Source organism: Manis javanica, chromosome 10 (assembly GCF_040802235.1).
Source record: "Manis javanica isolate MJ-LG chromosome 10, MJ_LKY, whole genome shotgun sequence".
NCBI classification, from domain to species: Eukaryota; Metazoa; Chordata; class Mammalia; order Pholidota; family Manidae; genus Manis; species Manis javanica.
The window spans coordinates 102328208-102342166 of NC_133165.1; the positions used below are offsets into that span (position 1 = coordinate 102328208).

General features: G+C 42.9%; 1 long non-coding RNA gene across 1 annotated transcript in view; it reads right to left on the bottom strand.

Moving 5' to 3' along the window:
* LOC140843823 (uncharacterized) overlaps nt 1-11334 on the bottom strand; it is a 134698-nt gene extending 123364 nt beyond the window's left edge. The window contains exon 1 of the long non-coding RNA XR_012121782.1: nt 11205-11334. This is a non-coding gene — a long non-coding RNA (uncharacterized lncRNA). The remainder of the gene's footprint in view (nt 1-11204) is intronic.
* Nucleotides 11335-13959: the final 2625 nt, after the last annotated feature.

Sequence of the window (13959 nt, forward strand, 5' to 3'; positions counted from 1 at the left end):
TGTGTGTAATACTTTAGTACAGCCGCGCCGATGGGGGTACACAATCACAGCCTTGTGGCGATGACTCCGCGATAACCAGCCACGGGGACTATGGGAATGGCTTATGTTCTACTGCCATCGTGTGGTGAACAGCTGGAAACGCACCTTTGAGTAAAGGGAGGGTTGGTTTGGACCAGGAACCCCAAACTTCCGGAGATCCCCGAGGCCAAGGAATCTGAGTTCTCATGTCACCTCCACACACCTGGAAAACGTGACAGTTCAAACCCGTGTCACGTCAGGGTCCTGCAACCTTAGCTGGTCACCTCACCTCTTCAGACCCTTCTTTCCTTATTTGTAAAATGTTAACAATTTTCAAACTCTTGAACTTCAAAAACACCTCCAGTCCTAATCTGTCTATGATTCAATCAGCTGTCACTATTTATTTGACTAGCTTCCAAACCCTTTATTAACAGCCGCATAAAGAGATAAAAATTCTCAAATCAGTCCCTCCTTCTCTGTTTCTATCACACGATGTCCATCCACTGTGTTGAAATAAATTTCCCAGCCCAAGAAGGAGCGATTCCTGCTTGGGATACCAGGTCAGCAAACAAAAACTCCGGTAACTTTTGGGTCCTTGTAAAGCCAGCAACGCAGTCTATCCAGTCAGCCAGACCCCAAGAACCAAGCCAGCTCTGGGCTCTATACTTATGTCCTTGCTCATTATTCTTTATCCTATAAAGGCTTCCTGCCGGCTGCCCCATTTTGTAGTTTCTGGACCTTTCGGAAACAGACTGCTCACTTCAGAGGTATTAAATAAAGTTGGTTTGCATCACTTGAATTGTCTTCTTTTTAATCATTTGTTAAACGTGCCTGTTTCTTACAGGTACTAGTGCTTATTTTTTGTTTGTTTTGTTTTACTTTTTATTTTAAAGTAACTGTCAATTCACAGGAAGTTGGGGTGGGGAGATGTACAAGGAGGTGGCATGCTCATCAAACCGTCCCCATAGTAACAGCTTACAGAAACGCATATAGGGAGCAAAACCAGGGAACTGACACTGGGGCAGCCCTCAGAGTTTATTCAGATTTCACCAGTCTTATCTGCACTTATTTGTGTGTGTGTGTGTGTGTGTGTAGGTTGTTTTTATACATTCCTTCATTCTAGATTCCCCAGCTCCTAGTACAGTGCCTGGCAGGTACATGACTTTTCTGTATATTGGTGAATGAAGGAAGAGAGAGAGAGAAAGAAAGGAAAGAGTCATAAAGGGAGGGTAGGGAGTAGTAACTCTTGTGCATTAGTAATACAAAATCAATCAATAAATTCAAAAGGTACTTAAGCAGATTTTCTTGAGATAACACAGAAGAATTTTAAAACCCAGCTTTTCACTCAGAATTAGTTTTTTCAATTGTTAACCAACAGATCACTCAATATGCCAGTCTTCAAGATACCTATACCCACGACATCCGTACAAATTATAGAATCTCTTGGAGTTTTCAGCTGCTGTTTGAGTGGCTGATAAGGTCCTAGTATGTACCTTTTTCTTTCTCTTTCCTTCTTTTTAAAACTACTTCTAAGGGTGCTGAGGAAGGCCTGTTCTACTTTAGGCACCAACTTCACTCTCTGAGCCTGTTTTTTCCCCCGGAAAAATGGTATATGCCCCTCTCGGAGGTGATATTCTAGTAACTCTATTTTTCTACAAGATCAGGACTTTTCTGTTTCAAACTACTCTTTTATTACATATAATGTAATACCACATGTAATGTAATACATTACATTATATGCAAAAATTACATATAATAAATATTTGTTAGAAAACTGCCAGAAAATGCATTGAAAAAGAAAATTCAAATTACCTCTTACCTTATCCACTGATGATACAGTATTAATATTTTGAAGGTTTTCCTTTTATTTCAGTACTTTCTATATCTGTTCATGTAGTTTTATCTGTATATATATATATACATAGAAAGAGAATGTACTTACTTGATTGGGGAATCAAACTATTCTCCAGGATTCTCAGATGTTTTGAGTTTTGTGTCTTTTTCTATTAAAGTTATCTTGAAGGTATCGCCTCAGATAGTGAAATAGTCTTCCAATATTTATAGAGCATTTCATCATTCTGATATACTCATAATATGTTTAATCATTCCATATTGTCAGACATTTACTACCCACCTTTTTTTTTCCTACTACAAATAAACCTGATATGGGCATGTTTGTCTGATTTGGGCCAAAGTGTATTCATTTCTTTAACACTCTTGATACAAACCTATATTGGTGAGGTATCCCTCCAAAAGGTAGTTATAATTTACATTTCTGCTAAGTGCAAGCTCATATATTTCATTACACCTTTGCTAAAATAATTATTTTTTAAATTTTGCCTGAAATTTCATAGTTGAAAAATTATGTCTGTTTTTATTTGTACTTCAATAGCTGAAAAATTACACTCTGTGTGTTTATTAAATAACATCAAGTTTATCAACTAACTAATGGTATTATATCTGCAAATTCTATTTTATCAACCAACTAATGGTTTTATACTGCAAATTCTCTGTTCTCTGCCCCACATTTCTATTAGGGTGTTAGGGTTTTCTTATTAATGACAGACTAATTTATATATTATGGATATGAACCCAAGTTATATTTGTTGTTCAGTTTTTGCCCCTAATAATATTTTGACAACTGTCCATGGTTTTCTTAATCTTTCATTTCTGTTTTTCTTAGGAATCCATTCTCTAGAATCACTTACATATTTATGTACACTTTTCTCTTTCACTTATGATTTTATTTTTTATATTTAAATTTTAACACCTAAGAGCTAATTATGGTATGAGGTAAGCTGCTTTAACTTCATTTCTCCCTGAATTGCTCTTCTTCTCAAGAATTTAGGATGGCATCTCTTGCTTTTTCCCACCATCTTTGCACTCAGACTACACCAGGCTTTCCTGGGGTCTCCAGCGCAGACAGCAGATCATGGGGTTTTTCAGCCTCCATAATCTCATGAGCCAATCCTCATAATCTGTGTAGATAGATAGATAGATAGATAGATAGATAGATAGATAGATAGATAGATAGATAGATAGATAGATATGTAGATAGATAGATAGATAGATAATTGACAGACTGATGATAGATAGATAGATAGATGATAGATAGATGATAGATAGATAGATAGATAGATAGGTAGATAGATAGATAGATAGATAGATAGATAGATAGATAGATAGATAGATAGATAGACAGACAGACAGACAGACAGACAGACAGACAGACAGACAGACAGACAGATAGATAGATAGATAGATAGATAGATAGATAGATAGATAGATAGATAGATAGACAGACAGATAGATAGATAGACAGATAGATATAGATAGATTTTATTAGTTCTGTGTCTCTGAAGGACCCTGACTAATAGAATAGAGAGAATAACAAAGTCAAAAACTGCCATAGACTGAACAGTGCCTCAATTGAGGTAAGGGCAGGTTACAGGAGAGGGTGTGAAGGAGATGATTCCGTGCAGCTCAAATGAGATCTGGAAATTTTCATGGAAGAGAAAGCCTGAGGTATGAATACTGGGCATTCAGTACAAACACTGGCCCACTCACACCCTCGAAAATGTTTCTGTTGAGCACCTGAGCCTAATACAAGGTTTCTCAACCTCAGCACTATTGAAATCTGGGCCCAGACAATTCCACTGTAGGGGCTGTCCTGGGTGCTGTAGTGTTTGGCAGCTTCTCTGGCCTCCACTCGCCAGATGCCTGCACCCTCTGCTCTCTACCACTGCTGGGCATCTCCAGATACTGCCAAACGTCCCCTGGGAGCACAGCCACTCCTGGTCAAGAACCAGAGGTCTAATCCCATCTCTTGTCTTTCAGAGAGCAAAAATAAAAATCTGGATAATATAAAAAAGTGTGGGACTCCCAGGCTTCAGTTAGTTATCTATTCTCCCCTAAGATGGTATAAATAGTACTGCAGTCCTTAAAACAAAGAAGAGCCTTCTCAACATAGCCTGCAAGGAAGAGTTACAACCTCAAGGACAGGTTGTTCCCACAATAATCCTGAAAGATTCAAAGAGATGATTGTAATATTAGCTCCTTCACCAGCAACACAGTTTGACTCAAATACATTTATGCACAAAACATGTACATCCATAGAAGAAACGCATTTCATTCAGGTTATTTATAGCAGCATGGTAGTTGGTACCACAGGTGCGCTGGAAATTATTTAGGTCAGTGGTTCCTAAACTCCCTTCTGCCAATGTGCAGACTCCAAGGCCCCACCCTAGTCCTGCTTGTTCACTCTGTCAAGAGTAGAGCTCAGGACCCTGTCTTTGTTCTTAGCGTCCCAGCAGTCTGGACAACTCTGATTAAGGGCAGCCCCCCTTTCACCGGAGGAGACGGCTGTGCTCTTGGGGGCTGACTTTCTCAAGATCCCCCAGGTGGAAAGTGATAGACCCGGGACTCAGGACAGGAGGCTTCCTGACTCCTAGTTCAGGGCTTGCTCTTTCCACGAACCTGAGGCCAGTGGGGTCAGTCAATCCCCCAGAAAGAAAGTACAGAAAAAAGGATACCCCAGGTGGGGTGGCCAAAAGGTTGAGAAGCAGGATAAAGGAAATGACCTGTTTTGATGTAGGACAGAGGTTGGCAAACTTTTCCTATAAAGGGCCAGAGAGCAGGTCATGTGGTTTCTGTCTTAAGCGGATGTAGCTCCAAAGCGGCCCTAGGCAATACAGAAACAACAGGGCATGGCAGGTTTCCATGAATATTGTATTTCCTCAACAGGGTACTGTGATGTGCCCATCCTGGATATAAATGACATTTGGCCAAAATATACATCAAGAGTAGCTTTGAAAGGAAAGGATTGGTGGGGAGGAAGGGGATGCGGATGCTGAAGCCTGTAGCCCAACTGTTGTGAATAAAAGTTTTGTGCTACTCAATGAAAAGCATTAAACAATATGATAAAAGGTCAAAAATTAGGCAACCTAGATAAATGCTATCCTAGTCTGCACTCTCCACAAGGCAGTCCTGACCCCAGGATTGAAGTGCAAATAGTTCATTTGGGAGGGAATGGGAAATTCCCTTAGGGAATTAGGGAAATGAGATTGGGAGGGAAATGGGGCAATGCTGGAATCCTGGGTGCTTTACAAGGTGCTACCACTGTGGGCTCATCCTGCAGGGAAATGGGGAAAACAGCCCACAGTGATGCTTCTCAAACTTGCCTGGGTATCAGACTCACCTAGGCGACTTGTTAAAACGTGGGTACCTGGGGCCCACCCCTCAGAGATTCTGATTCAGTAGGTCTGGGGTGGGACCAGGAATCAGCATTTTTAGCAAGCTTCCAGGACCTGCCCATGGTGTGGGGATCACACTTTGAGTAGCTCTGATACAAGGCAGACTACCATTTTTGGCATTGCCTGGGATGTGGTTAGAAATACAGAGTCTCAGGTCCCACCTTGGATCTACCATATCAGAATCTGATTTGAACACAACCCCAAGTGTTTGTATGCACATGAAGGCTTAGAAGCTATGGTGTAGAACATACATCTCAGGATTATACCTCCAAATTCCTAGGGTGTTCATCTCCCAACCCTCACAAGCCATTGATTGAGATGTACCAGGGAGGGGTAGGGTGGCCAATGTCCCCTCCTGCCCCCTTCCCACCCTCCACTGAAGCCCAGAAATGTGGGGGTGTGGGACACCAGCAGGGTCTGCTATGGCCACTGAAAGATACACCCCATCAGACTGTTCACATTGCCCTGAGAATGAAGCTTTGGAGTCATACAGCCAGGGGTCCAAAACCTGACTATGTCGCCTACCAGACACCTGGTGTTAGAGATTACCTGATGCCTCTAAGTTTCAGTCTTAATCTACAAATGCAGAGGGATATCAAACCTTCTTTGATTCCTTATTGTCATGAATTTTATAAGCCCTCAAAAATAACACCTATTATTATTATTTGGTTATTTCTGCCAAGCTATGCATCCCTCAAGACTGAAATCACTCAGCATCACTCAACAAAGAAATCTATAGAATGAAAACCAGAGCTCTGTCATAATAAGTATCAGGGTAAGAACTCAGAAACCACGTGTATTAGGGTTCTCCAGAGGAACAGAACCTATAGTGTATAAAGAGCTATAGAGAAAGATTCATTATGAAGGATTGGCTCACAGAGATTATGGAAGCTGAAAAGTCCCACAGGCTGGAGGCCCCAGAAAGACAGTGGAGTAGTTCCGGTCCAAATCTGAAGGCTGAGAGTCAGGAAGGCCAGTGCTATGAGTCCCTGTGAGTCCAGAGCCCTCAGAACCAGCAGTGCGGATGTTGGAGGGTGAGAGAAGCTGATATCCCAATTCAAGTAGAAACCTAATTTGTCCTCTCTCCACCTTTTTATTCCAATCAGGCCCTCAGCGGATTGCCTGATGCCTACTCACACTGGTGAGTCCACAGATTCAAATGCTCATCTCTTCCAGAAACACACCCAGAAGTACTGTTTTACCAGCTATCTGGGCCTCATCCCTTAGCCCAGTCATGTTGACACATAAAATGCACCATCACACCACCCTCCGAGAGGTCAGTTTTGAGCCTTACTTTATCAGAGGCTTCTTCCTCTGCTCGGAAAGTGCCTGCCCGTATTAGAGAGCAACAGTTCTGAAGAACAGCGCAAGTAGCAGCCACCGAACTGATGAACCTGGTTATGGGGAGTTCCATGCAAACCAATCCCAAAAATACGCATTCTCCACAGTCAGATGAAAACTTCTAGCCCATATGAGTATCAGAGGGTTTAAACTAACAAACTTCAGAGGGTCTGCAATGAGTTGAACGGTGACCCCCACAAAGAGATGTCTGGGTCCTAACCCCCAAATGGGACTCCCTCATCATTTTGTCCCAAGCAGGACTAAGCCCCAGATGCCCAGAGCAGTAACTGCTCCATGAGGGATGCTTCCTTCCCTGCTTCTTTCCCAGCTCCCCTACCAATGTCTCCCGGGAGCATCTCCCAAGGAAGCTCTTCCCCTTGGAGCCTTGTGTGAGGCTCTTCTTCTTGAGGAACAAAACTAAAACAGAGCACAAATGCACTAAGCTGCAAGAGGCTCAGGGCCAAAAAGCACCGCACGAAGCCTTTGCCTTCTTTAAGATGCATTTTGAACTGCCTGCCAATTTCACTTTAATATCAGAAAATGATCTAAAATGAGAAACGGCCCTGCTTGACCTCAACATCTGCCACAGTTACTCCAAGGAGATACACACTGAGCTACAGAGCGCCTCTCTTTTTCTCAGCCTCCAACCTACCGTCCATCAAGAGGTAAGTTCTGACTCCAAAATATATCTTACGTCAGCCCACCACTCTCCACCCCCACTGCCCTAATGCATCCCATCACCATCTCCTGCTAGGCTGGTCCATCCCCATTTCCGCTCTTGACCTTTCCATCTGTCTTTGCATGGCAGCTAAAGAGATCATTCAAAAACATAAATCAGTGTCACTCCCTTCAGGAAAACCTTCCGTAGCTTCCTACTGCACATAAAATGAATCCCAACTCCTTCTCTTGGCCTACAGGACTTCTCCAGGTTCCATTCGAAACTACCGTCCTCTTCTCTCATAAAACTCCAGGAACATCACCCTCTCAGCGGCCAGAATGGACCCAGCTTCACATAGCCTTCAGATCTGGGTGCTTTCTCTTCCATCTTCCTCAAATACTCTGTCCAGACCCTTTGTGTGTATGATTCCTCCCCATCACTCAGATCTCCTTCTCTGAAGATCTTCCCCAAGTACCTTGTCTAAAACCATCCACCCACATACCCCACTGTGTCATCTCTAGCATTGCACCTGTTTCTTTCCTTCACAGAACCTATAACAAGTACTCCCCCATTCCTTTGTTTATCCACTCATTCAAAAAAGTATATGCTCAGTCCCTATCACATGCCAGGCCTACTCCCCCACCAGGTGTGAGAGGTATTCAGTGATCATAAACAGCCATGACTCCACCATCAATGAAGCAAACAAGAGTCCAGTGAAAGAGACAGCTGTTAAAAAAAATAATAACATAGCCAATTTTAAAGCTGGCACTGTGAGAAGCGTTATGTGCAAGATGCCATGAAAACTCAAACTAGAGACATCTCGCCTAGTTGGGGAAGGCATCCCAAAAGAAGTCAACAGTGAGCTGAAGGTCCAGGCAGGAAAGGGTTAACTCAGCAGCCATGGGTTGTTCAGACCCTGTACATTCCTAAGCAAGGCCCATCTTCAGGACTGGCCTGGAGAGGAGCTCGGAATGCTCGGAATGCTCTGTCTGACAAGAGTGTTAAATGTGTGGATGTCTGAAGCCTTGGGCCACATGGCACCAGTTTGCTCAGATAGTTTGTACCAACCACCTGATTTATGGTGAACATCAAATTTTTGCTCTGGGAGGTTGAAATCTGAGTAGCTGAGGTCCATCATGCAGGCACTGCAAGTCTACACTAACTCTTGATTAAAAACCCTAAACACTCACTTGGGTGAATCCCCTGGCTGGCACCACTTCACTGGAGTTGCCACACATTGTTTCTGGGAGAATGAAGTGAGCCCATGAGACTCCACTGGGAGAGAACACCCAGAAACCTATGCTTGGTTTCTCCCAGACTCTGCCCCGTGAGCCTTTTTCCTTTTCTGAGTTTAATCTGTTTCCTTTCACTGTGATAAACAGTAACCATGAGTATAATACTTTCCTGAGTCCTGTGAATTCTTCTAGCAAAACCATCCAGCCAAAGGGTGGTCTTGGGGTCTCCCAACACATGGCCAAAGAGAGCATTCAAGTCAGAGGAATAGCAAGGCAGAGGCTCAAAAACCCTGCAACAGCCCTGAGCACAACAAAAGAGGCTTAGCCACCAGGGGGGAACAAGCAGGACTGTGATACGAGGTGCATATTCTCTCCTCACCAGTGAATGGCCACGAGGGTGGAGGTCAGCTCTTCTTACCCACTGTAGCATCATAGCACCAGCCCTGATGCTTGGCACATCGTAGATGCTCAAAGAGTTTTTATTGTTAAATAAATGAATAACAAACAAATAAATATACAAGTAGGCAAATAAATGAATCTGAGCTTTAAGCTACATCCTCACAGCAAAGGTAATTATTAGTGATAACTGTTGCCTGTAATCACCTCTCAATACCTCAATTTTGCTTATCTGATGTAATTACTTGGATAATACAACTGCAGCAAGACCATCAAAACACTAGAAAAATTACCTTAAAACATTGCAAATCGATGGAAGTTTTCAGATAATTTCCTGAATATATTGCAGTAATATAGGGAAATGTAGAATTTATCTGCAAGACAGACTTTGAATTTGTGCAATAATAGAAGTTCTTTAGAACTATTCACGCCCTGTCAGTTAAGTAACACTGGTCATTTTTGTCCCCATTTTATAGACAAGAAACTGCAACATTACTGCTTTGTCCAAAGTCACAAGCATATTAGTGTCAGAGCAAAGATTATACTTCTGGATTTCTAAGTGCACCCGGAACAGAACACTTACCTTCAGGGAAAAGCAGTTTAGAAAAGAGGAAAGAACTAGAGGTCTTGGGTGGAAGGTGAGGGTCTGGCACTTACTAGCTGAGTGACATGAGTCACACCCTTTAACCTTGGCAAGTCTCAGTGTCCTCATCTGTTAAATAGGGATAATAAAATTCATCCTAAAGGAGTAGTTCTTACACTGGGGATAATGGACTTCAAGAAATCCTTAGATGAATTTCCAGAACCCATGACACTGTAAGCAGAACTCATGTTTAAACCTGCGTGTACATTTTACTGATGCAAGGATGCACAGTTTCATTAGATTCTCAGAGCAGTCTGTGATCCCCAAATGGTGAAGAAACAGCCATTATCTAGGCGAGTGGTCAGTCATCACAGTACCAGAAATAGTTGAGCACCAGCTCTGGAGTGTGACTGCCTGGGTTGGAACCCAGCTCAGCTATTTACTAGTTTGAAGTCTGTGGCTCGGTTTTCCCACCTTTATGATGGGGTGAAAGAGTCTATATACCTGTATACCTCATAGAGTCGCCAAGATAATGCCTGTTAAGTGTACCGCATGTGGTGCCATCTTAATAAATGTTAAGTATTGTCATTGCTCCCACAAGTCACCCAAGACAGAAATCTGGGGAGTCACTGTAAGTCTCCCCCCCTACACACACACACACACACAGCATTCAGTTAACAAGTCTGACTGCCTTTCAACCCGAGATGCCTCTCAGTTTATCACCTCATTTTCAAGCCAATCTTCTTTCTGGATTTCAGGTCCTCCCCAGCTTCCAGGGGATCTTCATGCTTAACCACCCTTGAATCCGTCCTCCACCAGGTGGTCAGTAGGCACAAAAACACTAACACGACTTCAGCCCCTAGACCTCATCCTGAAGCAGGGGTCCTTCACTCTGTGCTCCAAGGGGCCTCTTGAGTAGTTGTGGGGAGTGGAGGGTCTCCTGCTGTTTTTACTTGAACCAAAGCAAGCCAAACTTTGTGAATTTGAGGCACTGGGCTTCCTTCCAGTTTAAAGAAAAGGCTGCGCTGCTTAAAATAAAACTTGAAACAAAAATCCAGGCAAATAACCACGCCCACACCCTTTTGCAAAATGGAATAAAGGGTCCTGGGCGCTGTTGTAACATGTTCCCCACCCCATATTTTTAACTTTCCCCTTATTTCTACTTCATTCCCTTCTGCCTGTATCATCTAGGATAGTACTCCCCAAACTTTCTGATCTCAGGACCCCTTTACACTTTTAAAAACTATTGAGCCTCTGTATTACTATCCTATTACTACTGAAACAAACCACCACAAATGCTGTGCTTTAAAACAACACAAATGTTTTTATCTTAAAGTTCTGGTCATCAGAAGTCCAAAACGAATCAGCAGGGCTGGGTTCCTTGTGGAGGCTCTACAGCAAGTAATTATTATATGTTCTGCTATAGGAGATCTCTGAGGGAGGCTTTGCAAAATCAGTGTATTATACTAAAAGTCTCTTTCTGTGGAGCTATAAGGACTCAATTTTAATTTCCACTTTTTCAGTGTATCCCCACCATTAAAACTCAATTGCTGGTGCCAGAGGGCCTCTTCCACAGAGGGCTGCTGTGTTTTCCGCTCATTCTCACTCCAGCAGTTGGATTAACCACAATCTTACACCTCAGAACAGCTGCTAAAGGTATTTGATTCTCTGGCAGGTGGAATCTGGAAATGGCTGCCAGTTGCCGAGCATTCCCTCCGTACCTGGCACTGTGTGAACGCCTTCCGTGCTTTATCTCCTTCAGCCTTCGCAACAGCACTGCACCCAGGAACTATCCTTATCCTCATTGCCCCCGTGAAAAGGGGACATCCAGAGAAGTCACCAACTTCACAGCTGACCCAGTGAGAATACAGGTTTTACTGAGCGCAGAGAATAGAAAGAACCACCCACCACACCCAGCTTCCATTAGCGTGGCCCAACCTGTCTACACCTGCACTGGCACCAGTAGGACTTTGTCATTTCAGAAATTTCTTGTCCAGGAAGATGAAGATCCAAATAAGTCTGTTGTCTGTCCCAGGAACATTCTTGAAATCTATTTATCCATGTATCCACACAATAGACTGCTTAATTAGCCTACATCATGGTAATCGGCCCTTCCTGATGACTCAGCTGGGGTCGTCAAACCACTGCAGACTCTTCTAAGCCTTACCTCATTATGCACATCAATCCTGTACCACTATATCTCAAGGTGTGTGCATTCTGGCAGGTCCCTGCTTTGAAAGAGCAGACCCCTAAAAACACTGTAAATATCCTATCTTTGACACACCGCCTCGTCTCCTCTGATGGTCTCAAGCTTTTCAGTGTAGTGGTCTCCCTTACACAGTAAGAAACACATTTGGATTGCTTTATCAACAGGTTATTCTGACAGTCTCTTCTAAGAGTTGGCAGTCAGTCCCTAGCTTCTCCTGTATCAAATGTGTGCTCCCCATGCACAACCATACTCTCTTCAGGTCCCTTAAACAAATAAACCTGTACAGGTCCCTGCGTCCAGCAAAGCAGTGAATCACTGATAAGTGTGTCTCTAGGATTCCTGTCTCAAGATAAGTGTGGCTCTGGTCCAGCCCCAGGATTGTAAATCCTGGAGGAACCCCAGATATTGTCTGGTCCTTCTGTCAGTTACCACAGTATGGTACAGCCAATTAGAGTGCATTCTAGTAAAGATCTAGAACTGCGTTAAGGTACCAGTTGTGCTAAGAATATGCCTGATTTTAAGTCCTGGACAGAAATGAAATCTCCTGGGTCCATTTATCAGTACGTTTTCACTATATAACAACCACAAAACCTCACTGTCCTACAACAATAGGCATTTACTGCTCATATGTTTGAGCTCAGCTGGGATTTGCCCTGGGGGTTCCGCTATCTTGTTTCCACTGACTTGGCTCTGCTCCACTTGACTCTCATCCTCCAGCAGATGAAGCCTTGCGTGTTCTTACAGCTATGGCAGAGGATCAGAAGTTCAAATCCTTTCAAGGCAGTTTCAGACCACTGCTTGCATCAGTCTGATAACACCCCATTGGCCAAAGCAAGTTACACATCAGAGCTCAGAGTCAAGCAGTGAGGGTGCAGCAAAGTTGCACGGCAAAAGGCACGGCTATAAAGAAAGGTAATGACGGCCTCTCCTCCAGACTTGCACCTCATACCACGAGCTCCTGCATAGCTCTCCTGGAAAGTAAATCCATCGTGAGGTTCAGTCTCTAGGTATTGATTTTATAAACAGTTTACTGAACAAAAAAATACAGGAAAGTCAACCCTCTTGCATTTCTCAAGATTTCTTACTCCCATAAATGGGTACTATATTCTATTTATTATTTTTGTCCCTGACACTTCTGTTTATCTTCTCTATAAGAACCGCAATACATGAAAACACAAAACATGGCACCTTAGAGAGAAGACACCCCCATGGTAGGAACGTCCTCTGGTGCATTCGCTGTCATTTTCCTCTTCTAAGTGCTTACCTTGAATACCTTCTCTCTGATTTCCCACATGATGTCCCTAGTGTCTTTTTCTTTTCATCAGTACTCTGTGTTAGGAAAAGCATAGGTTTTGAGTCAAACAATCTTTGGTTAGCTTCTCAGCTTATTCATTTAAAAGCCATGCTACGCTGGGACAAGTTACTTCACTGAGCCTCCACTTCCTTATCTGATATCTCTGAGACTCCCCTCCTTATCTGCAAAACTTGAACAGATCTCCTATTCAGAGAACTCTCAGGAATGTTAAATGAGACAGTGTGAAGCAAGAGCCCAACACATACCACAACTATTTGATCCCTTCTCCCGTGCCCCCTGCTCTCTGCAAGGAGGGTCCGGGGAAGAAGATCTCAACCTAAGAGGACTGGATACATAAGAACAATTTCATTTGCAAGAGATAATGAACATGACTCAAAGCAACTTAAGTCACAGTTTCTCTCAGGCATGCGTTCTCTTCAAAGTGACCCCTGGAGCTCGCAGGTCACCCCTCCCAACTCCAGTTCTAGTGGAAATGCTCATACCCAAAGCATAGAGACTAAGAACTGGAAATCCAGGCCTGGTTCTCCAGAGGTAGGGTCACCAGACAAAATAATAAGACATCCAGTTCAATTTGATTTCAGCTAAACAGCAAATAGATTTTTACTGTAGGTATGTGCCAAATATCACATGGGACATATTCTAAAAAACTACTTGTTGTTTCTCTGAAATTTAAATTTAACTGGGCATTGTATATTTTTATATTCTAAATCTGGCTACCCTCTCCAGAGGAAAAATTATAATACTCATAAAAGAAGGGAAGAGAATGTATACTAGACCACACACACCAAAAAACAGGTCCATTACAAAGGGAAACTGGTTTTAGTTCTGTCTGACACTCTCACTTGAAGCATGAGATATATGGCCATTTTCAATCCACTGATCTTGTTAGGTTTAGAAAGATATGCTTTATTCCCATTCTCATTCTGACTTTGTGGTAGTAATACTTAAAACA